Here is a 25410-nt window from a genome sequence, read left to right as displayed (position 1 = left end):
TTTGCTTAGAGAAAAGTGTAACTTTAATCTCTCCAATATACACTGCAGAGGCCATCTACTCCAACTAGCACTAGTACAAGCTGCAGAATCTTCAAAAGGCATTTTAAAAGCTATACATTTAATGTTCTCATTATACTCTTTTTCAGCAAGAGTCCAAAAGGACTGAAAGTCTTGGAAAACATAGAAGATACATTGGGACAGAAGTTTAAATTAGTCCAACCTGGGAAAATCCACTGGCTTTCTCATGAGCGATCCTTGGCTGTTGTCTTAAAATTACTGTAACCATTATTATTGGCTTTGGAAAGTATCTACTGAGATGGGACAGATCTAAGTAGTGAGGCTGGTGGACTAATTTTGCTACTAAGTTCAGAGAACACAATCGCCATTCTCTCTTGTAAGTCTACTGTTGAAACCATGTGGATCATTATATAAGGCCATCCAGGCATCTACCACAACAGTAGTAGATCTCTGTCCAGCAATGGAAGCTACACTTGGATCAATCAGAGAGATATCCATTGAAAATGTACTGGAAGAAGCAAAGACTTCAGTTCAGAAGTTGACTAATTAGGGCACTTATATTAACTCCTTAAATGAAGAAGACAAGAAGGTTTGTTAAGACAGCTGAAAAAGTAAAGTACACTGACTTGATTCTTATAGCTCTACAACAACTTTTGGACTCCATCAACCTCTACTTAGCTTTACAGATGCCTGTCTTATAAAACACCAACAATTGAGTGGAGTGAGGCACTATTAGGATTGGGGCTGCCATGTGATCAGGACAGAATAGAAAATTTGAACACAGAGTGGAATATCATACAGTGAACAAATGAAGATTTGATTTCAACTTTTTCTTTATCATCAGTAACGGTTCGACCCAATTTTTGTGCTATGTTTCCTGGGATGAAAGAAGTAGGAATTCATCTCTTTCTACTCCCAGTCACAACAGCTACAGTTGAGCATTCTTTTTCCTCATTGAATAGAATTTTGTGTTCTGAAAGAAGTCTCCTTCTGCCTGATCATGAGCATATCATGAAGAACTGGAAGTATCTGGCACATGAGAAGCCACCAAAAATGAATGCACTGCATTCGAGAAGTTCATTAACAGAGTTGTACAAAATTATAACAAGAAGCCAAGAAGGATGTAGATATAGTGCTTCATAGTAGGCTTGTGTGTTGATTTAAAAACATGAGTTAAACTTGAATTTGTGTGTTGATTTAAAAACATGAGTTAAATCTAATAAAATAGTCATGGAACATTTTTCAGTGTTTACTATGGTGCCATACAGCCCACCTTTGCCCTAACAGTCTCACCCCTCATCGGTCTTTGCCCCTCCCCCTGCATTTTTGAACACCCCCCAATCTCAATTTCTGTGGAAAACACTGCAGTGAAATATTTTTTCTGTGCGATACTTGTTTATATCACATTCTGTAAGCATCAATTATCCTCCTAATGTAAATAGCAGGGTAGGTTTATTTAGTTTGCTAGGCTGCTTCGCTGGCACATTTGTTTGTAGGAGAAGCCTGAACCTCTATAGAGCTGTTCACGTCACCAAAAACACCATGTCAGTTTTTCAATAGAACTCTTTGCCTCCCCACTAAGGTTTGTCTGAGTTTGAGATCTTCAGTAGCAACAGTTATAATCAACCTATGTCATGTTTTATAATGATCATGAGCACGTTACCAACTGCAGGCTCAGTTATGACTCTAAAGCTTGAGCAATGGTGTGGAGGAAGAGAAGGTGGTACATCTTCAAGCAGTGGTGGTAGGAGCGGTGTTTGTGCTGGTGGAAGCCAGGTGAACCCCTGGGGTCACCAGGAGCACTGGGGAGTGAGGGTTGCCCTCACCAGTACAGAATAGGTGTAGCAGCATATACTCCACACAGTGCATGGCTCCTGTGGGGTGCTCAGTATAGCTGGCAGTGCCTTCTGCCCCTACCCATTTGCCATCAGGGTATTTAGGCAGCAGCAACATTATGGCTTCCACATGCGTGGGAGTATGTGGGGGAGGGAAAGGACTTTTTGGCCCTCTTCTCACCTCCACCACCACTACTGCCTCTCTGTGTGATGGCAGCCATATTTTGATCCTGTAACAAATACATAGGAACTGCTTCTGCCAGGAAAAATTTCAGGTGAGCATAGATGGTCCTCAGTAAGGGAAATAGGAAATCCAAAATATTTCTCTCTCCTTTCTACCCAGCCCCGAGAGAATAAAATATAGCTGTATAGAGACAAACCCATCTGGTTCATCTTTACCCTACAGACTTCAAAATCTCTTTCTGAACAAGCCCTTCCATCTCCAATGAGATATTACCCCAGGAGCTTGCTGGAATCTACACTCCCTTTGATCAGAAAACGTTCTCAGTCAAGGCAACAGGACAAGTGCATTGCCGCCTGTGCCTGCCTGCTGAGCAGATGAACTCTAAGGGTCAGAGATCGCACCAGCATAGAAGTGTATTGAAGGGGAACCCTAAGGAAATTAAGAGTTTAAATTATACTCCACATGTCCCACGTCCCACTAACATGAATCCAGGCAGAGTCATTTGGAAGCTGAACACTTTATGCTTCCATCCCACACCACTTTCAAGTTTTAGCAAATTAGGACAAGTCAGCACGTAAGAACAAACATATGTATCAGTAATTGCTAATGGTAACAATTCACTACCTTTCCCTAGTTTCAGAGTAGCAGCCGTGTTAGTCTGTATCCACAAAAAGAAGAACAGGAGTACTTGTGGCACCTTAGAGACTAACAAATTTATTAGAGCATAAGCTTTTGTGGACTACAGCCCACTTCTTCGGATCCGAAGAAGTGGGCTGTAGTCCACGAAAGCTTATGCTCTAATAAATTTGTTAGTCTCTAAGGTGCCACAAGTACTCCTGTTCTTCTTTTTACCTTTCCCTATTGCAGGTAGCAAATTCTCTCAGATAGCAGTTTCTTACACCATAGGGTGTGTGAAACTGCTATCTGTAGGAATTAGCTACATCAGATAGCAGTTTTCAGCAAAGTAGATAATGGCATAGAGAGTACACTTATAAAGTTTGCAGACGATACCAGGCTGGGAGGGGTTGCAAGGGCTTTGGAGGATAGGGTTAAAATTCAAAATGATCTGGACAAACTGGAGAAATGGTCTGAAGTAAATAGGATGAAATTCAATGAGGACAAATGCAAAGTACTCCATTCAGGAAGGAACAATCAGTTGCACATATACAAAATAGGAAATGACTGACTAGGAAGGAGTACTGCGGAAAGGGATCTGGGGATCATAATGGATCACAAGCTAAATATGAGTCAACAATGTAACACTGCTGCAAAAAAACCAGGGAACATAATTCTGGGATGTATTAGCAGGAGTGTCATAAGCTCAACACGAGAAGTAATTCTTCCGCTCTACTCTGCACTGATTAGGCCTCAACTGGAGTATTGTGTCCAGTTCTGGAGTATTGTGTCCAGTTATTATCTTCTAATCAAACAAATTGGTGAGCCTAAAACCCATACTATCCAAATTAATATTATTAACCTCCTAAATCAGGCAACAAATGGGCAAGCGAGGCAGGAGACTCAAGGAGTTTGTGACAGGGATTTTCAGGGATTCCAGGCATCTTTAGACCCCTGAAAATCTCACCTGAGGCATAAGTAAAGAGTTAGATTAGAGAGCAAGATTGTGTGTCTTACTCACTCACTCTTAAGAACACAGGAACCTGATTTTCTGTGACTGCTTCTTGGCAGCGATCCCAGTATTTCCTGTTATGTACTGTGGTTTGACTTAGAGTTTTAGCTTAGAGATTTTGAATTTAATCTTGTAAGATAAAAAGTAATAGTGTTGTTATTTAAAGTAATACGCACGTTTAAGGGGCTGTGTTAAAGGTTGAAGTTATAACGAATGGTACCGATTAGATATTAAGAATAGCCACACTAGTGGTGGCAGGGGAGTTGATAAATCTATGTATTAATTGCCGCCAAGAGGCTGCAGTAACTCAGAACTTTTACAGTTCGAGCTACCATATTTCAGTCCCCTCAACTCTCCCGGGCTGCACGTCTGATCCGTCTGCCTGTTTCCACCAGCTGTTTGGCAGGTTCTGACAGAGGAAAGAGACCTCTCTATCAGCTACGAGCCATCAAGGGAAGAGAGGGGAACATGCCCCCCCCCATCATTTATGTGGTACTCATTGAACTAAGCGTAAAAAACAGTTTGGGGTGTTTTTTCCTGTTGTTTCTGTGAAGGGACGCCTTCAGTTTCAGAGTAAAAAACAGCAGAGTGTTCATTATATAGTTTATTACATAGGCTAGTCAATAGAAAAATTTTAGAATTGAAATGAGTTCTATCTTACGTGTTAAGATGAGTTGAGCAAGGGCAAAAGTAAAGTCTGTTGGAGTTACCCGCAGTATGGCTTTAGAAAACTTTGCCAGAAAATACAGTCAGGAACACGGAGAAGGTTTAGTACAACTGAGAAATAGCAAGATAATCTCTGGGCATTGGAACCCTTGGGGTTTTGTGAGTGAGGTGTTCGATGTAGAAACAAAGCAGAAAAAAAGAAAGGCTAAACTGGTGAAGGGAATAGCTGTTAAATGTCTACTCATGGCGTGTAGTTTGCTGGGAAAGAAACTGAATAAAAAATTAGAGTTACTCAGGAAAGCCCAGCAAACTTTGGATAAGGGAGGAAAGGTTATTCAGGATTTAACAAATTGGTTACATGTAGTGTCAGAGGAGCGGTCAGTACTTTTCAAAAAGAAGCAGGAGTTAGAGAAAATGTTAGAACAGTGTAGGTACCAGGTACAGGAAGCAGAAGAGGAAACATGTTGTTGGCAGGGGCAAGTGGCTGCCAGCTTAAGATCGCTGGACAGCTATAAATTAGACCGTGGTCGGCTCTTGGAAAGAATCAAAGAGTTGGAAAAGATAGGAGATGTGTTAGAGGAGGACAAAGACTCAGTTCCCATCCCTATTGGCATGGTGGAACCGAGGGACATAAAGAAACCTGCAGGGCCAATTACTAGAAGTAGGGCGAAAGAGTTAGTTCAGGCTGACAAAGTACCTTTAGGAGCAGAGTTGGAAATTAAGTCTCATAAGCCACAGGAAGTTAGCAGTGCAGAAGCTACTAGCAGTCTGCAAATAAAAAAAGGAAGTCCCAGGGTGGCATCACAGGAGGTGGAGTTGAGTGTCATCATAGAGGAGGCGACTAGTGATGTAAAGGATAAAATGAGCAGAGCAAAGGGAGAGTCCGCCTCTGATAGTGAAGAGGGAGTACCTTTAGAGACTGTGATTATTCAGGGACTAGAAGATGCGGTGTCACAAGTGACACAAGTAGATAGTGCTGTATTGTAATCTCTAGGTTACAACAGAGAGAGATACAACAACCAAGGAATGCAATTCCTACTCCTCCACCCAATGTTACATTGGCACCATATAGATCAGGAGACCCAGCCCCTTTGGCTGGACACTTATTGGCATTTGGGCAATCATCAACATTGCCTAGGTCCCTAGAATTTTGTGGACCCTCTACACCCCCTTGGTATATGCTGGTATCACCTGATGTACCGGTAGAACATCCTACTACACCAGATCTTAAAGGACTAAGAGATGTCCTGCATCAGTGTGGAGATGCCTTGAGTGTAGGATGTAGAGGTTTTATGAAAAGTTACCCTGCTCATCCAGGATTATTTCCAGATGAAAGTTCTGATAGTTCTGATGAGGAAAATGTGAATTTGGGTAGGAAAAGTCAAAACATAGAAATTATAGATTCAAACTCAGATTGAAGCCCAGATCCTGATCCAGAGAGAAGATCCTCAAATTCTAATTCTGATTGCCCTGTAGCAGTTGTTACAGATATTAAGACCCTAGATCTGGTAGCTAAGCAAGCAGGGATAATGGAGAATTCTTCAGTTGCAATGCATGCACAACGTGTACAAAAACCAGCAAAAGTGTTGGGTTACCAAGGAAAGATTGGGTTAAAATCTTACAACTCACAGTGAATTGAGCATTATGGAGTATTTTGCCACCTGAATTTAGGGTAGGAGAAAAATCTTTTAAAAACACTGTAGCCCCGTTGAAACACAATCTTCATCCGGGACAAGCTGGAGTGGCCATCCTGTCTAATCTAAAGCAAAGACCCCACATCAATTTCACCTGCGGTTAAGTGCAGCATGGCACAGTCACATGAAAGAGTAAATAGATGAGCCACCATACATTAGTTTGTTGGTCGATAACTCTCTTCCCCATTTGCAGGAAAAGATTAACATGCATATAAATGATAGCACTTCTCTGAAGGAGGCATTAGCCTTACTGGCCAAAGCATATTCTCAGGGAGGTCCTAAAAAAGGTCATCGTGGAGCCCCTGTTGCAATACTTCAGGAACCACAAGCTAAACCCACTGTGGTTCCAAATCCAGCTACAATTCTTTCTTGTATTCCCCCTTCAGCCACCTACTTTACTGTTATAAACCTTGTTCAGCTTTCTTTTCTATCCCCATTCACCCTAATAGTCAGTATCTGTTTGCCTTTACCTATAAAAAACGCCAGTACACCTAAACCCGGTTACCCCAAGGGTATACTAAATCCCCATACTTGTTTTCCCAAATCCTAAAAAAAAAATCTAAATAATATGGTTTTTCCAAGTAAATCAGTGCTTATATAGTATGTAAATAATCTTTTGCTGGCATCACTTTCTTTTAAATCTTGTAAAGCTAATACTTTAATTCTTTTAACTGCTTTAGCTGCTAAGGGTCATAAAGCATCCCAAAAAAAACTACAGCTGTGTCAGCCCAGGGTTCATTACCTTGGTCATAATATTTCCCCTGGCACTCGTCATTTATCAAATTCTCATATTTCAGCTATTCTAAATATGCCTAAGCCTGGTACTATTTCTCAAATGCGTACTTTTCTTGGCATAACTGGGTACTGTAAACAGTAAATTTTAAACTATGCAACAATAATTAAACCCTTACAAAACCTAACTAAGTCAGATACCCCCTAAGCCTCTTCCTTGGTCTCCAAAAGCTAAACGAGCTTTTGTTGCTATCAAGCAAAGCCTGTCCAGTGCACCGGCCCTAAACTTCCTAATTATGCTAAACCATTTACTCTTTTCTGTCATAAGCGTAGTAAATATGCTTTGGCTGTATTAACGCAAAAGCACAAAGATAAACACCGTCCCATTGCTTATTACAGTACTGCCCTAGACGCTGTGGCAGCTGGATTTCCCCCTTGCCTTCGTGCTGTGGCTGCAACGGCCCTTGCTGTTCAAGTATCCAAATCTATTGTCTTAAAATCTCCTTTGATTGTTGCTGTCCCTCATGCTGTGGCTACATTCTTGTTAAAATCTAAAACACAGCATCTAGCCGCTTCTCGTCTTACAAAATATAAGCTTTTCTTATTGTCTTCGTCTCATATTACTTTGGCTCGTTGCCCCGTTCTAAATCCTGCCTCCTTGTTGCCTGGGCCAAAAAACGGAGACCCACATAACTGTGTGTCTGTAACGTCGGTCCTCTCCCGTCCAAAAAATAATTTGCTAAATGTGCCTTTGCAAAATCCTAATCTTATTTACTTTGTAAATAGTTCGTGCTTGCAAAATTCTAAGGGTAAATTGGTTACTGGTTATGCTGTGTGCTCTGCCTATGCTGTTATTAAAAGTGCTTTTCTTCCTTCTGTATTTTCTTCTCAAGTGGCCAAACTTGTGGCTTTAACTCGAGCTTGCATTCTAGCTCAGAATCAAGCAGTTACAATTTATACAAACTCTCGTTATGCTTTTAAAAAGGTACATAATTATGGTTTGCTCTAAAAATATAAAGGTTTTCTTACATCCACTGGTTCTCCTATTAAAAATAGTCTGTATGTATCTGCTCTTTTGAATGCCCTTTTATTGCCCAAAGCTATAACTGTTGTTAAATGTATAGCTCACCAAACCCCTCATAATAAAGTTACCCGTAAAAATGCTTTGACAGACTCTGCAGCCAAAGCAGCGGCCCTTTCTGCACCTCAGGCTAAATATACTTGTGCTTTAATTAAGCAGCCTCCACTAGCCTCCCTAAAAATCTAGCCAAAATCCAGAAGGCAGCACCAGCAGCCAAAAAACATTTTTAAAGTGCTAATAAATGTATTCTACACACTAACCATCTTTGGCGTGCCCCAAATGGTTGCCGGGTTGCACCAAAAATGCTAATGCCCTATCTTGCTCGTGTATACCACGAAATGGCACACGTAAGCAAAGGGGGAATGGTTGCTGCAGTTAAACAAAATTGGTGTGCATTCGGTTTCCCAGTCATTGCACATCACTACTGTCAACAATGTGTAATTTGTCAGCAGCATAACATTAATAAAGCTGTTAAAGTTAGGCAGGCAGCTCCCCCTCCCCCTTGGGGACCTTTTGTAAATATTCAAATTAATTTTATTCAACTGTCTAAATGTTGTAGTTATAAATATGTATTAATTTTAGTTAATGTATTTTCAAATTGGGTTAAAGCTTTTCCCTGCAAAAAAGCAAATGCCAAAACTGTTATAAAACTCCTGCTTAAAAATTTTGTACCACAATTTAGCATCCCTGTAAATATCAACAATAACCGTAAAACTCATTTTACTAAACAAATTGTAAAAAAGCTATGTACAGCTTTGCAAATCCAGCACAACCTTCACTGCCCCCACCACCCGCAGTCTGCCGGGGCAGTGAAACGCCAAAATAAAATTTTTAAAAATAAACTGGCCAAAATTTGTGCTAAAACAAGCTTAAAGTGGCCAGATGCCCTTCCTCTGGCACTAATAAGTATGAGGGCCACTCCCAATCAAAAAACTAAACTCGGCCCTCTTAAAATTTTAACAGTGCGCCCAATGCAATTACCAACTGTGCCCCCACTAACCCTAGCTCAAATAAACATTCATTTAATAAATAACACAATACTTAAGTATTGCCAGGCACTCATAAAATGTGTTAAGTCTTTTTATACACAGGTAAAAAAAGCACTACCCAAAAATCCTGTGCAACCCTGCCACTCACTAAAACCAAAAAACTGGGTCTACATAAAGGTCCATCAGCAAAAAACTGCCCTGGCTCCACGCTAAAAGGGCCCTTTCCAAGTCCTGTTAACCACCAACACTGCTGTAAAGTGCCAAAAACTACCTGCCGAAACCCATGCTTCTCACTGCAAAAAAAACCCTCCACCTAAAAATAATTCTCCAGCTAATAATCAGCCTATTTCTCCTGCTAGCTCTGCTGTGCCTTCTGGACAGCAGAAAAAAAGGACAAGGTAAAGTGCTAGTAACCTCTCCCTTGTCCACTAACAAATCTACAATGCCTTTAAATTTTTCTAAAAACATCACACCAGTACAAAGTAAAGTGCTAATAACCTCTCCCCTGTACTATGTTAAATCACAACTGCTTTAAAAAAAAACACTCGCTCTGCTAAAACCACCAAAGTCCAGAAATTCCTAACTACAAAAAACATTAAAAACTAGCCCTAATAAAAAAAACAAAGCATTGTTAATTAGCAAAAAAAAATTATAAAAATCATGCTTAAAAATGCAAGGTCAAGTGGTGGTTTAAATTTCTTCCAGGGGCAGGGCTTTGTGCTTATAAACAAGTGTCTTCAAAATGCACTGCCCTCCTTAATTGGCTTTCAAATAATAAACATCAAAAACGCCTTGCCACCACAAAAATTACGCCCACTAATTCCTTAACCCCTGCCACCACCACTGTAACTTACCCAAATACAAACAAAACTGTATATTCCAATAAAACCCATTGGCCAAGGCTTTCACATCTTAATAATTTACTAAAATTTTGTTCAAAAAAATTATTCTTTAAAATTCAAAATAATATATATAAACAAACAATTAAATAAAAAACAAATAAATCAATAAAAATAAAAATACATAATATCACTACCAGCAAACCCCAAAAATTAATAATTGCAATTAATGGGTTCTATAATAAAGTAAATATAATAGCTGTTCCTAAAATTTGTACTGTATTCAATAAAAAAACCCTTATTGTTATTTAGTCACCCAATTAGTAAATAATCAAACAAATACCCAAAAAGTTTGTTCTGCCACTGAAAATTTTACCTGCATAAACATTATTCCAGTGACTAATAATGTAACCTGTACCTTATTGCAATACATCCCCTCTTATGCCATTAATATTAATGCCTCCCAAAAATACATAAAAATGTTTAACCAACAAATATGGTATAATACTACACCAAAAAAAATGTATTAAAATATCAATAAACTGTAATTAACACAACATTAAAAACTGTTAAATTTTCATTACCCTTATCCAGTTTCCAAATCACCTCTACATACCCAAATTGTTCAAGGGGGGCTGCCGTTAAATTAGCACAACAGAAAGCTTGGGTTATTTCTTTAAAAAAAAAAAAAACTTAACCAAATCCCTATAAAATAGAGCCAATAGTGCAGCAGCAGTTTAAAATATTTTTAAAAACCAAAAACAACATAAAAAATTGGACCAACTAAAAAAGGCCATTGGCCTTCTTTCTGGGGCACAACTAACCCAAATACAAGCTAAAGTTAGTAAGTTACATGTTATTTCCGCCCTTAATTCAATAACCCAAAAATTGCTAACAAAAATGGTATTAAATATCACTAAAGCTAAAAAAGCATTGCAATAAAATCTAGCATGTTCAAAAATTCAAAATTTCCTAAATAACCAGCTAATGGCCATTCAAAATAATGTTAAGCATCAAGCTTGGCCCACTGCCCTTACAAACACATCAAAAGTACCATCTAATCTATGGCCATAAAAACATACTTAAAAACTTTCTAAATAAAAATGCAAACATTCTCAATGCTCCTTCCAAGCATATAAACCGTTTAAAAAAATGTGGGCTCCCCCATACCAAATCCTGCCAAGTCCATAAAAAAATGCATATAAAATTAAATAATTCACCAAAACATCTAAAAAATTAAACCACCTAGTATGCCCAATCAATTTTTAGTGAATGCTCCTAAAATTACACCTAACATTTAAATAAAATTAAAAAATCAATAAACATTTTGGCCGTTAAAACCCCCACAGCTTCAATATATACATAAACTGAAGCCAAAAAAAAGTTGTCACTGTTCATAACTACGTTTGCTAAAAAAATAAAAACCAAAAAACTACCCTAACAAAACACTTACTTTTTCAAGCCAATAATAGCTGTGTGTATGTTAACGCCACCACATCGCAAAACATACATTTTAATCTCACTACCACTGCAAGCAATCATATTATCTACTGGCCTGCAAATAAAGTTTTGCAAGTAGCCCTTAGGTTCTAAATGCCCTTTAATTAAACTAGTTTAGTACAAAATTTTGTTTTCACTGTTACCAAAAGTTCAAAAAATCTCTAAAATACAAAAGCAAATTCACATGCTTCAAAATATATATCAAGTTAAAAAGTATGCCTTTCAAACAGCTTATAAAGTGTCCACCTTATGTACTAAATATAATATATTATGTTCTATAACTAAAATTGTACAACAACCCCATCATATTATCGCTATAAAAATGTTATTGCTTGTGTTATTGTTAGCTAGTATAAAAGTATGTTATTATTGTTATAAAAACATAATAATAATAATAATACCTTTCATGTCCATGCTCATCATGCATTGTCATTACATCCAATCAAATCCCCTAAAATTAAAGCATCTAATGTAAAATCTAAATTCCAAAACTTAATGCAAATAAAAATTTAAAAAGGTTTGTTGTACTAGTAGTACAAAAGGGGGGAGTTGTAAAAGCAAAAAAAAAAAACTAACAAAAAAAATGCAATGCATAACAGTTCGTTAGCAAAAGTCAAGCTAACTGTAACCCTAATAATGCAAAATTTGTAAAAGCAAAAATTGTATAAGGCAAATAAAAAAAACTGTAAAAAGTTGTTACAACCTTGTATAAATAATATGTAAAAAAATATTATATGTAAACTAAAGTCAAAACAAATAAAAAAAATAAAATATCAAAATGGCCTATGTATAAACAAAATGCAGCTGTTGCTTATTATTGTCTGTAACAAAAAGTATAAATGCTTGCTGTAATTGTTTACCTGTAAAAAAACCTGGTTAGCTCTCTCCCTCTACGCAATTGTTAAAAAAAAATAAAGTATCTAACCTGCTGTACCCAAACAAAAAGTGAGAACTCTGTTATTCTCCAACACCACCGTGAGGATTAAGAGACCCCTAGGGTTAGGCCGAGGTGTTCCTAAATTCCCTAGGTACCAGCATTGGAAAAATGACCCTATCCCACATAATAATCCTGGACCTTCGAGTGGGCATGCCCCTCGACAGGGTTATACGTTTGAACCCCATGTAGGGGCCCGGAACCATGCTCCTTTCTTTTCAGATGCTGCCCAGAACAATTCAACCTGCAGGGATCCAAGTCACTGCCTCCCCACAGAGATGAGGACTCAGTTGTAATGATGTTTAAAACAGTGAAGCAGAGGCTTGAGGCTCAACAACGGGATATCCAGGAACTCCAAGCACGCGTGAATGAGCTGATGATGGAAGGCCAAGGCCCAGCACCCTCGAACCGTCTGGTGGCCTCTGTTAACTCATTTCCTTCTCTCCGGTGGACAGCCTTTCCTCCTCCAGAGTTGGCTGCCTCCGAAGAGATAGAAGGAGAACCCATAGATTATTTGTCTGCCTACTCTACAAATTACACGTCATGACGCTAACCAGCCCCGAGCATAGTCATAGCCCCTTTAGGCAGGGATGCAAGTGGGAGACCCACAGTATCTGCAGTGGTAGGGAGCCTCCACAGAAATTTTATTATAAATACTGGGGCAGCAATTACCATTGTCCATGTCAAGGATCCTAGATCCTCTTCTCTGTCATCAGAGCATACAAAAACAATTTCAACTTTTGCAAGCAATCAGGTTGTTACCACACTTTCTAAACCCATTAAAGTACAGATAGGTAACCTAAGAAAGATTCATACCTTTGCGTTGATAAAATTAGCAGGCCCCCAAAATTGCCTATTGGGAACTAATTTCCTATACTAACTGGGATGTGTTCTTGATTTGGTTAACCAATTGTTGTGTCTTACTGTAGAACAGGCAAAGGATGACTCACCAGTAATCATACCTGAGTGTGGCATGGTATCTCCAGTGGAGGACTCTGAACCTGAGGGGTATGATTTGAACAAAATAGTGGCTAATCATGCAGGCCAACCTAAGAGACTTGGGCAACAGGTAAGGAAAATGAATTCTGTTAATTCCCAGTAGGAATGAGGGTAAAGAAGTGAGTGAGACAAGAGAAGGAGAGCAACATAGTGAGGGAGAGGAAAGCCATGTATGTGAATAATGCAGAAACAGGGGTATAATGCCCATTGTTTGTCCTCAAACAAATTCTTTGCAGTCTAGGATGTTCCCTATAGTTTACTGTTCAGAAAGAGCCTAGTGAATGAGTGCAGCTGCATAGCCATGAATGATTGGGGTACGAAAGCTGGCCATCTGAACTATGTTAGTACTGACTTTAGTCTTCTTCAGAAGGAAGTCTAGTCTTTAGTGATTAGTGTGGGATTTGGTAATGGGGTGCATGTTACCAGTATAGCAGAACCTGTTTATCTGAGCCTCCATTATCTGGCTCTCCATATTAATCAACCAACCAGCAACACAGAGGAATATGGGAAATTGATGTCACCTCCCTGGCAACACTACTGTAACTATCACATCTTTTCAGCCTTGTAAAATGACCATGACTAGTAAGTAAAAAAAGTGTAGTACGGTCACTGGATGCTAAAATAGAGATTATTAATAAAATAAAAAGGACAGTCACTGGCAAAAATAGCCCAAGATTATAACATTGGAAAAAGCACAATATTGGATATCAAACACAATATCGAGCAAATTCTTAAATACAGAACGAATAACTCTGCATCCCAGAAGAACATGAAGCAATTGAAGAACGCTGGTCTGGATGAAGCCCTTTATTGGTGGTTTATACAGGCGGGAGAGGAAGGCATTCCTATTAGTGGTCCTTTACTAAAAGACTAAGAGCTTTAATCAAACTTCAGGAGGGGACGCATGTTTCTCTGATAGTCAGCGATGGCTCTGTCAGTTTAAAAAGCCTCATGACATTCAACAACTGATTTTTATTTTTGCATTTTTATAAAATTGTACTGTTTGTGATGTCATGTATAAACCAACTATATAGAGATGGTGCCTTGTGTAACATTAAACAGACTTTGTACATGGTCCTTATAATGTTCAGGGTTAAAGAGCAAAGCGTGTAAAAATGATCAATAAAACTTGTTAAAAACTCACGTTGGTTTTCCTGTTAATAAATGAAGAAAACATTGTTTTCAAGAATCAAATGCTTTGTATATTTGGTTAAGGAGATAAGAAGGGAGCTATGTTTTAATGCTTTTCTGGGAGGGGTCAGCTAGTTTAAAAGCAATGTCGCATCTTAAAATAAAGGATGGAAAGCTCTTTGCCCATTCTCCTGACTGTCTGAATTTTTGATTATCCCTTCTGGCCCCGGTCCCAATTAGATTGGATAAATGGGGTTCTACTGTACTTAGTAGTCCGGTATTGATTGCTAGGAGGCCATATATGATCCTAAGAGAGCCCAGTGCTGATCACATAAATGTCTGGACTATGAACTGGAAAAGGAGAATTTCCCAAAGCACAGAAAAGGAGGAAAAAATACCAGTGTGGGTTAGAGAGGAGAGAGAGACTGACCTCCTGTGCCCGCAAGGGGGGCCGTGATACCAGCGAAAGAATGACACTCAGTGCCTGAGAGTAAAAAGCAAGGCTTTACTGAGGGAAGAACTTACACTCCAAGCGGTGCGGGGAGCCTCTTGAGATGTGCGGAGGGGTTGCGGGGGGAACTCTGACTGTCCGGAAGAGCTGGCCAGGCAGGACTCCACTGAAGGGAGTCCGCTGCAATGCTATATCCCCCCGCGCTTATCTCAAGGTTCCATGGGGTCAAGAGCTGGCTACATTCATTGCATTCATAAATCGTACTCATTATATAAGCTAACTTGTTTACAGACAAAAACATGCTGAACTATACTAAACTACATTTTGGCAGGATCTGCCAAACAAAGTTCATTGCACACCCTTCAACTGCTTCCGCCTGCATTCAGTCACATACTCGGTCCGCCCCTTAGCTCCTCGCCAAGCTTCCGCAACCTGTCCCCTACACCTCCATAATTCAGTACAAGCAGAGCTGGTAGCAGTGCCTATAGTTAAGTTTGCCCAAAGCATTACATTATAAAATTCTGCTTTCATTTGCTCATGATCTTGACTTACTTTAATCACTTGGACTGAAATTTTCCATGGCAGGTGTCTGCCTCATGCTAATTTTTTTTTGGAAAGTCTCAGCTAAAATAGTTCCACCATTTCTAAGAATGAGAAGAGAAAGATACATTGTTTTGTCCATGTTAAGAAATGCTCACAGCTGCTTTGTTGAGAAGCTCTAGCACCTCCAGGCATTGGCAAAGGGACTTGAAGTCAATGGGAGCTGCGCTTTGAACATATAAAGTGCTATATAATCCCAAATACTCTGAAAAATCAGGTCCTAAGTATCTCAAATTGGGCACCCAAAATTAATAGACACTTCTGACAATTTTGGGCTTTAATCTCTCTGTGTCCCTCACCTCACAAAATAAATTTGTTGATGGCTGGGAGTGACTCAGATATTATAGTGATGAGCACCACAGAAACAACCATGAGGAAATGACCAATTCAGTATTTAGAGCAAGGTTTGGCTGGTGTTTGGTAAATAAGGTGATGAGCCACACATTGAATGATAAGTATAAACTATGGCAATTTACACCAGCTGAGGATTTACCCCGATCTTCCCTCACTTTGCAATGCTGACAAATTTCAGACACATGCAAACCAACTACAACTCTCTCTTTCCAACAGTGTTCCTGATTGCTTTAGTACGTGCTGCCTTATATCCTATAGTCCTAGGGAAGGAAGTTGTGTGTAAAACTTCTCAGCTCTTCAGTTCACACATAACAGTGAGTTGGCAGAGGTGTCTAATTCTTAATTGAATAATAACTAGGGGGAAAATATCCAACCGTCTTCAGAAACACAAACTATTTTTTATGCTCATGGAGAGTTGGATTTAGGGGCAGGTGACCCAGGCGACCGCCTGGGTTGTCGGGTTTGGGAGGCATCGGGCTCTGGGTGCTGTTCTTGTTGTTAGTGACAAAAGGGAAAATAGGATGTGGGAAGCCACACCTTCAGGCAAACGGGCTGCAGGGACATTCCGGTCACCGCTTCCCACTGCTCCCATTGGCTGGGAACAGAGAACTGCAGCCAGTGGGAGCTGCAGGGGGTGGTGCCTGCGGAAAATCAACGTCAGAAAAATGTCTTGCGGCCTGCAATCAGATTACCCCAATGGGCCACATGCGGCCTGACGGTTGCCCACCGCTGTCCTAGAATGTTGTCAGCCATGCCCTCCTGGGTATATAAGGGGCAGGGCGTCACCAGTTAGGCAGTGAGATATAAGAATGAAGTGAGAGCACAGCTGCGATAGTGTGAACCTTATTTTATTGTATAATTGTGAAAGTATACTTGTGTATTAAGACTCGAAGAGTATAAGTAGCAACTAATAAAGGACATTTACATATGGCACGGATAAATATAGATTTACAGATCCTAGAGTGCAAATTTATCATCTTAAATGACAGGGATAAACCATGTGTGCAAATCATGCATCGAAGTCATGAAATGGGCTACAAATGCAATAAAAATAAGGTATTCAAAAGTTTAACAAATGCAGGGGGTGGCGCTGAAGATGCTCCTCTCCTGGGGCACCATTTAGTCTAGGGCCGGCCCTGTGCTCATGGTAATGTTGAGGTGCTTTGGCAGATGTGTAGGAGGAATCCCAGGACTGACATGGAAGGGAGCAGAGCAGACCAAGACTGAGGGACAGCAGCAGAGCTGTGGGGAGCTCATGGAATTAAAATCGCAAGAAAGTGGTATATCAGAATTGTGGTGTATTGTTCAACCTGTATTAGAGCCTCAAAGGGAATTTCAAGAATTTCTGAAAGTTACAATTTGCGGTATTAGCAACATTTTGTTGGAACCCAGGACTGAAGTAGCAAGTGCTGCTGATGGACATACAAATGGACAGCAAAGGGAGAGAACTCAGGCCCCTACCACTGATGGACAGGAACGAACTGCAGTGGGAGAAATGTAGGTTGACCCAGAACTGGAATAATATGGATGCTCCAGGTTAATCTGATGAATGTGCAACTGAGCAAAAGATGCAGAGGTGAACTTTATACGGGATATCAAGAAACATCTCTTCACAGGGAGGGATTTTTTAGACTGTGGAATGGTCTCCAAAAGGGAAGAGGTGGGAGCTCCATCAGTAGGGACATTTAGACATCTCAGCGTGGTATCTATCACAAGAAAGGGTGTGGGAAATCCTCAGCAACTTCTTTTCATCAGTTTTCATCAGAAGGCACATGGGCAGATACCTGCTCTATACAGGCAATCAAGATGAGGCATTGTCAGATACGGAGGTATCAAAAAAAAAAGTAAGATTGAAACAAATTGATAAATCACAGTAACTCAGGGCCAGGTGATATTTTCCCAAGAGTTCGCTACAGATTATAGCTAGGAGTGACTGAGCTAAACCCCAAAATATGAAATGTGTTATGAAAATAGTAGAAGGTAATTTACTAATCTAGCCTGGCAGGCAATCAGTGCTGTGCATATCTTTGGTTTATTTTCCTGACTCATATGGAGTAATAGGACTACTCATAGAGTAAGGTATTTATCCACAAGTAGCCCTACTAAAATCAATGGGTCTTTTCAGAGTAAGATGCTACTCCATGAGAACAAAGTTAGCAGAAGCTGGCCCAGAGAAAGGAACAGAAAATTCAGATCACGGAAGACGTTTGCTTCACATGACAAAGGCAACTTACTTCAGAAATACCAACAAATATGAAACAGATAATTAATAAACTCGCACCAAACAGATTTGAATCTAGCCTTATAGGAAAGACAAGTGACTCTGAATTATCTCTAAAAATTACAGCCACCATTCCATGTGAATAAAGCATCACACTTTCTTCATTGGGTTCTTATCCCAGTTGGGCAGAGATGCCAACTTCTTAGAGACTTCCCCCTTGATAGGCCAGCCCCAAGCCACAAAGAAAGGGGCCAGATTCTTCTTCACCTGCCGAGAGAACTTCTCTGCCCACAGGTTCATCTTGGAAGGGTTGTCTGTGGGGATGTTAGACATTGTCTGGTATTCAGAGAAGAGTTGGATGAAAGGTTCCCAGCCAAAGGCTTCCTGCAGCTGAAGAGCATGAAAAAAACCAGAATTAAAAGTGCATCATTCTACGCTAAGGTAACACAAGACACTGCATCTGGTCCCATGTTATGAGGATTAGTGACGAAACGTACATTTATTGCTAATCACAACTCATGACTATTACATGATTATCTGTTCATGATACCATTTTGGGGTAAGGTACTGAAATTGTATTTCAGTGATTATGTCACAACCCAATGGCGCTAGATGAGAAATCTGCAGCTGTGTTTCTCTCTAACTCAGCCACAGACAGCCATGAGAAAAGAAAAACTACACTGAACCAGGGCTGCAGAGATGGAAAACACAGGTGAGATAACAGGGGTGGGGTGGGGTGGGGTGGAAAGAGCTGCGTGTCCCTGAAGCTGTTGTGTTTTGAAAAAGTTAAAAAGACCACAAAAATCCGGTTTTAACTGGTGCAAAAAGCATCAGGAGCAGAAGTCCCTAAACGGAACACCCCCCAAGGAACCCAGGACTTAAAACTCTCCTAAAAGCTAGAGCACCTCAGAGATCACAGCTGACCCCAGATGACCTGGGCCCAGGACAAAAACTCCCGTCCACCCCTCCACTCTTCTTCTTAAGTTACACCAAGGCTTGGCCAGCCTTGGGCCTTTTGTGTGTGAGTATGAAAGTGGATTAGGGCTTGGGGCACTAACACTTTCTTCCTTCCTCTGAGTGATGTGGGAAACACCCCCCCCCCCCCCGCACTCTCTGCTATTATTTTATTAATAAAGCTTTAAAACTTAAACACTTGGTGTGTTTCGTCATCTCCTCCCCAAACGATCCTGTGGCCTCAGCCTGATCACCTGACACCTCAGGCAGATTGGTACAAAAATCTGTCACAATCAGAGTTAGGTGTGACTATAGGGAGGGGCGATTTTACAGTGTATTTCTACTCTGAAAAGAGAATGTTTAAAAAAAAGGTATTGGTATGGGACTCCAGGCTTATTTTTTCCCAATAGTTTCACTATCCAATATGCTCAGTCTACAAAGAAAAAGATGTTTTGTCTCTCTACCAGTCCCCACCCCTCCCCCCCGCACACACACCTGAGCTAGGATCTTTTCATGTATCATTACTAATAAGAGTCTACAGATCCAGTTAGGCCACCATTAACAGCTGTGAAACATCATTGTGTTACCTACTAGAACATATACACCTCTGATGATGCATAATTCACCTTCCTCTCTCTGAGATGTTGCTGATTATGTAGCACTAACAGGAGTAAGAACTTAATTTTTAGGTCCAGATTTTTCAAAGTATTTAGTCCTCTAAAGATGCTAATAGGTGCCTTTTGAAAATCCCACCAGGTTCCTATCTGCATTTTTAGGCACTTAAATACCCTTAAAAATCTATCCCTTAGTCACTAAAGTGAGGGACTCATATTCTGCCTGCACACAGGAAGTGTGTCTTAGAGTTTGAAGGTGTCTTTTTTATATAATTGTTTTTCAGAAACAATTTAACCTGCATTATTAAATGTGCTATCTGATGTGAATGTGCCAACACTGCCCTCTACTAGACACACTGGAATAGGTCGGTAATTCCATGTCAGTATGTTGTGCTGAGGCCTGTAGAATAAATTAGCCATTCAGTGAATAGTGAGTCTTATTTAGCCCGAATGGGAGGGGCCTGAATTTTGAGGGAGAAGTTTCTGAGTTCTCTCCCCCTGCCACCTGCTTCTATGTTTGTGGCACATACAAACCAGCCAGCATCCTTTATAGAATCATTTGCATTCAGACACTTTCTTATGAATCTCTCTGTGTTACCTGCAGGTAGGTCTCCAGTGCAGTCCAGAGATTCCAGTCCTTTAGCTGGGCTCCTTTGCCAAGGTAATCGCTGATTCTTTTATTGCGATGCTGCAGCTGTAGCTCTTCATGGGCTCTGTCCCTGGAGATCCCCAGCACCTTCTCATGCACATAGACAGACCACAGGTTGCAGGTGGCCTCAGTAGTGTGAGGGGGGAATTCCCAGCCTGCCCGCTGCTGGTTGTGTCCCAGCTCATGGATGGGACCCCAAAGGCCATTCTCTTGCATGTGTTCCATGTTCACCAACTCCTTCACTGAATCCAAATTACACATGATTGGGTAGCCAGCGTGCATCCAGCCTGGAAGGGGGAGACGGGGCCAACAGTCAAGGTGAGATCTCAGCTCAAGAAAGTTGTTCTGTATTTTTTAGAAGTTGGCAAGTAATTCCCAAAGAACAATAAATCGGACCAATTAAACCCTTTGTTGTGGTCTGGAATTATCCTCTGGATAGTTCCTCAAATTAATTCTTTATCAGTGTTAATGGATGAATACTGAAAACAAGTCAGTGTGTGTATTTGATAATCAACATTTGATCCATGTTGGGATTGGTCAGATAAGTCATCTTGTTGTAAATGCTGTACCTGTTTGGGGGTGTATGTGCAGGCCCTTCCACTGAGAATACTCCCACATTTAAAATTTCAGTTTCTGCAAAGCTTCATGCACACCTCTCTGAAATTCACTTTCTGTGACCTTTTGTGACAGTGAAACTCAAATGCTGATGGAAATCAAAGCCAAGAGAGGCACAAACACCACCACGGAGGATGCATTAAAGCAACAGAGCTGATATTCATGAACATTATTGTAGTGGTGTCCCCAGATCTAATGTTTTTATTGTGTTTTAGAATGTTTTAATATCGTGTTCATTATACGGCTCTTTAGAAATAAATGGTCTGAGTGTCAGAGATGCTGATCCCCTTGGATTGCAGGGGGAGGGAAGGAGGGAGAAAAGGGGGAGGGGCAGTATGATTTAGTATTGATATTTAATTTCTTTGTTACAGTCAATTTCAGCATGAAGAAAGGTGCTGGATTGACAACTGTGGTTGGATAACAAAACACTCAGTAAATCCACAAAAGAGAGAGAGGCTGGGCAGTGGCAGAACAAGCTTCTAAATTACACACCACCTCCTCTCAATTGATCGCAATTTCTTGGAGGGACCACCCCTTGTGGTGAGAAGTTAGTTCAGTCTTTATGATCCAATCTATCCTTGGCATCTGATTCTCAACACAGGGCACAGATAATTCTAATGATTATGGTTGTTTGTTGGTGTGGACATTAATCTACTGGGGACTGGACTGACATCCACCAATTAATTTCAGACAGACCACTGAGTCATCCTCAGATGTCACTGAGTCTTGTAAAATGCTGCATGCTCTGGCCCCGGTCCAGTAAAGCATTTAACAATCAGCAGGAACGTAGCCCCATTGACATAATTGTACAGCTGGACAAGAATGTATAAGTAGTGTGATGAAATTGACCAAGAAACATTTATAGTGGTGAGCTCTACTAACGTAGAATATGGAATAGTCTTCTCCTAAGGAAACTGCATGGTTGGAGTCATTTAAATTTAGGAATGAACAAAGGACTAGAAAGTATATTGTAGGAGGAGGGGGTTGAATTACATTTGCTAAACTACAAATCTGCTGAAGTTTGGTTCACTATCGCCTAATAAAGCTAGTCACATTGTTTGCTATCTGTTTGGAATTTTAAATATTTGACAGATTCCAAAAGCAAACAAATGGTATTTGTATGGAGGATTTTCCAAGGCTCAGGATGGGTATTCAAGCTTCAGAATTGACCAAGCAGCTCACTAGTGGATTGAGTAAATGTACTGAACATTGTATAAGTCTTCATCCAGACCAGTTTCTAACTGAACTAAAATCCTTCTATTAATAGCATATATTTTTACCTCTCAGTATTTTGACCAGCTCTAGCTGTGCAGAATAATTTTGCACTGGTAAGGAGGGCTGCTGTACTGTGAATTGGGTATAGCCAATTCCTTTCCCCCCGCTCCTAGAGTAAACTGAGGCAGGAGCTGACAGCTAGAATAAGGGTGTGCTTGGGAGAGAAGCTTCACTGTAAATAGAGATACACTGTTAGAGGGTCCCACTGTATTCGCCACGTCTGGTGTCTTGGTGAAAAGCTCAACAGAGGTTAGTGACTTTCCAAGGTGTCATAGTCAGAGTCAGCGGAAGAACCAGCATTGCAATTAAAAAGTTCCTGGCTCCCAGCCTCCAATTCAATCCTTTACCCCAGGGCGTCGCTCTTTTGCCTTTTATGACAATACACCGTACTCACCGGCTGAGATCTGAACATCCGCTACAATCCTTTCTGGCCGAGGGAACGTGGCTGGTGTAGCTGCCAGCTCAGCTACAGCTGCCATAATCCGCTCCCAGAGGGTCAGCAAAGGCTCTGGATCGTCTGTGGGACGGATGCTGTCAGCAGGCACCGTTAAGATGATGTTCTGGGTAGCTAGTTCTGCCCACGGAGCTGGATAGTGACGGATGCAGGTCAGCCACTGGCTCTTAGATGTCTTTCCTGCATCAATATGGACGAGAGTGATGAAGTGCACAAATCCCGTGATGATTTGGTTCTGTGTCAGGTGGGTATGGCTGATTTCACTTGGGGCCCTTGGAAGCCTTAAAGATGAGCAGAAGCTACTTAAGTAACCTCATGATTTGATTTGATTTGATTTGATTTGATCTATTTTCCTTCGTCCTCCTCCCCTCCTTTTTTTGGTTGCATTCTCTCAAAGACTGATCCAAAGTCCATTGTAGTAAATAGAAACCCGCCCACTGTATTCATTAGTTTGTGGACTGGGACTCTGTTGCACCTTTTTTCAAATTAGATTATAAGGTGTTTGAGGCAAAAATGATCTGTTATGCTGCATTTGTACAATGCCAAGCATAATGGGGCCTTGATCCTGATTGGGACCTTCAAGAGCTGCTATTGAACAAATAATTATATTAGACTTTTCCCTTTTCTAATTAGTGTTATAGTTAACAGCCAGAAATGATAAAATAAGTGTGTTCCTCTGTTTAACATGAAAACTAGGGGCTGAGGATCAATTCAGTCCACTAATTGCAATGAAATGTCATTTGTTCTCACTAGGGCTGTAGAAATAAGAAACACTACTGATTTTTTTTTAAAGAGAATTTTACCATGAGGTTAAAGCACATTCAAACACAAGGAAAATCACTTTGAATACATGGGAACAATATGTTCAAAATATTATTAATTCAAGAATGATTAGTCATATTAATTTGTGAGCCAAATTCAGACTCTGTGTGTCCTATCCCAATCCACTAACTTCAGTGGACCCCTGTGCACATACAGCAACTCTAAATTCAGCCCTGTGCATCTATAAGAAAACTTAAAACAGCCTGAGATTTTGCTGGATTGATCTAGCTCAGTGGTTCTCAAACTGTGGGCTGGGAGTCGAGACCCCAAAGTGGGTGGCAACCCATTTTAATGGCGTCGCCAAGGCTGATGTTAGACTTGCTGTGGTCCGATGCCGATGCCTGAGACCCACCAAGGGGTTGAAACCCAAGGGCTTCAGGCCTGGGCAGCAGGGCTCAGGTTGCAGGCCCCCCACACAGGACTTTTGCTTTGGCCGTCCCACTTGAGGCGATGTGGTTTGGGCCGACTCAGGCTTCGGTCCCCGCTCCTGAGGTCGTGTAGTCATTTCTGTTGTCGGAAGGGAGTTGCGGTGACTAAAAGCATGAGACTACGATCTCCTCGCCCTGCCAATTTTGGTTTCATCTTCTGCCTTTATCCTCTTCCCTGATAAAACTGATGAAGCCCAAATCACGGATAATTAGAGAGGCACTTCTCTGTATGTCTCTTCACAATCAGCATCAGCAGCAAAACTGGCTAAGAAGAGATGTGCAGACCATTTACCAGCACACTTACCAAGCCTGAAGAAAGGAGCCTGCACAGCCCCTTTTACAGTGATAGACACTCCCCCCAGCTGGCTTCCCTTTGGCACTATGATGTAAATGAGGCCCCCCCAGAGAGAGGAGACTGACATCTCCTGATCTTTGACATCACATCTGCGTATCACCACAGGGGGGCGTTTCAGCTCCTCTGCTCTGCTGAGGTCATCTGAGTGACACCCAATCTGCACCTGGAAATGAAAAGGTGGCTTGGTTACGGGAACAACTGAGCAATGAACTTTACAGACCATTGTTTAAACACTTATCCAAGTGGAACAACTTCAACAGGAGAGACTGCGGGAGCCCCACACCAGAATATCCCATAGCCCACTGGTTAGAGCCCTGCCCTGAGAGGTGCTAGTCCCTGTTGAAATCTTTTTGCCCCATCAGGCAGAGAAGGGAATTGAACTTGGCTCTCTCACATCCTGGCTGAGTGCTCTAATCACTGGGCTAACATTTTGGGCCAGGCAGGCAAGATATGGGGGCAAATGCCAGTCTTCCTGTGCTTTGTGGCTCATGCTGGGGCTCATGCGGGAGACAGGCATCTGGACACTTGAAGGGAGGTGGCAGTTTGCATGCCCAAAGGCAGAAACTCAGGTGTCCAGGGAAACTGAACCCTGAAAATGTAGGGACCAAATGAGTTTTGTTTCATACAGCATGAGGTGGCAGCCAAGGAGGAGTTTTGTGGATTGCAGTGGTGCCTAGGAGCCGGACATACCGGCTGCTTCTGGGGAACCCCCGAGGTAAGTGCTGCCCAGAGCCCTTACCCACTCCCACAACCCACCCCCATGCCTCAGCCCTGAGCCCCCTCACACACCCAAATTCCTGCTGCTGCTGGGGGGAGGGGCAGCAGTGCTGAAATAATTTGCATAGTTGGGGTGTCATTGAACAAAACTGTAAACCCTGTAAGTGATGGAAACCACTTCAAGCCAGGGGGTGCAGCACCCCTAGTTCCAGCACCTATGGGGAGGGGTGCAGTGGCCCGAGACTGCCTTAGCAGTGTCTGGTGTGGCTGGCCTGGGGGCTGCCTGAGCTGCTCAGGTGGCCCCCAAGCCAGCTGCACCTGCCGCTGCAGAAGTCCCAGAGGTCCAGAAAGTCACAGAATCCGTGACTTCCGTGATCTCCGTGACCGACTCGCAGCCTTAGTTATAATCAAGTGGAATCAATGGAGCAATGATCTGATACGTGAGCTTTACAGACCTCAGTGTTCTGTCTTTCTGCTTTAGAGTCTGTAGTTAAAGTGGCCCCACAAAGCATAGGGGTAAAAGCATATGAGCAGTGGCATTTTATTACATCTTCAGTGTGTCATCTAATAAACAGTTATTAATAGTTTGTGCTTCAGCAGCTTCCATCTGAAGGTTGTATCACACGTCACAGGCATCAATGAGTTAAATTTCACAAAAGCCCTGCGAGGGAG

At 41.3% G+C, this 25410-nt stretch overlaps 1 pseudogene; it reads right to left on the bottom strand.

Annotated features, from left to right (window-relative positions):
- Positions 1 to 16468: 16468 nt before the first annotated feature.
- Positions 16469 to 25410, bottom strand: part of LOC101952061 (TRPM8 channel-associated factor 2-like) — a 39000-nt pseudogene continuing 30058 nt past the window's right edge.

The sequence above is a fragment of the Chrysemys picta genome, chromosome 1 (assembly GCF_011386835.1).
Source record: "Chrysemys picta bellii isolate R12L10 chromosome 1, ASM1138683v2, whole genome shotgun sequence".
Taxonomy (NCBI): Eukaryota; Metazoa; Chordata; order Testudines; family Emydidae; genus Chrysemys; species Chrysemys picta.
The sequence above is the reverse complement of the archived record's forward strand: the minus strand, read 5'-3'. Positions and strand labels throughout refer to the sequence as shown.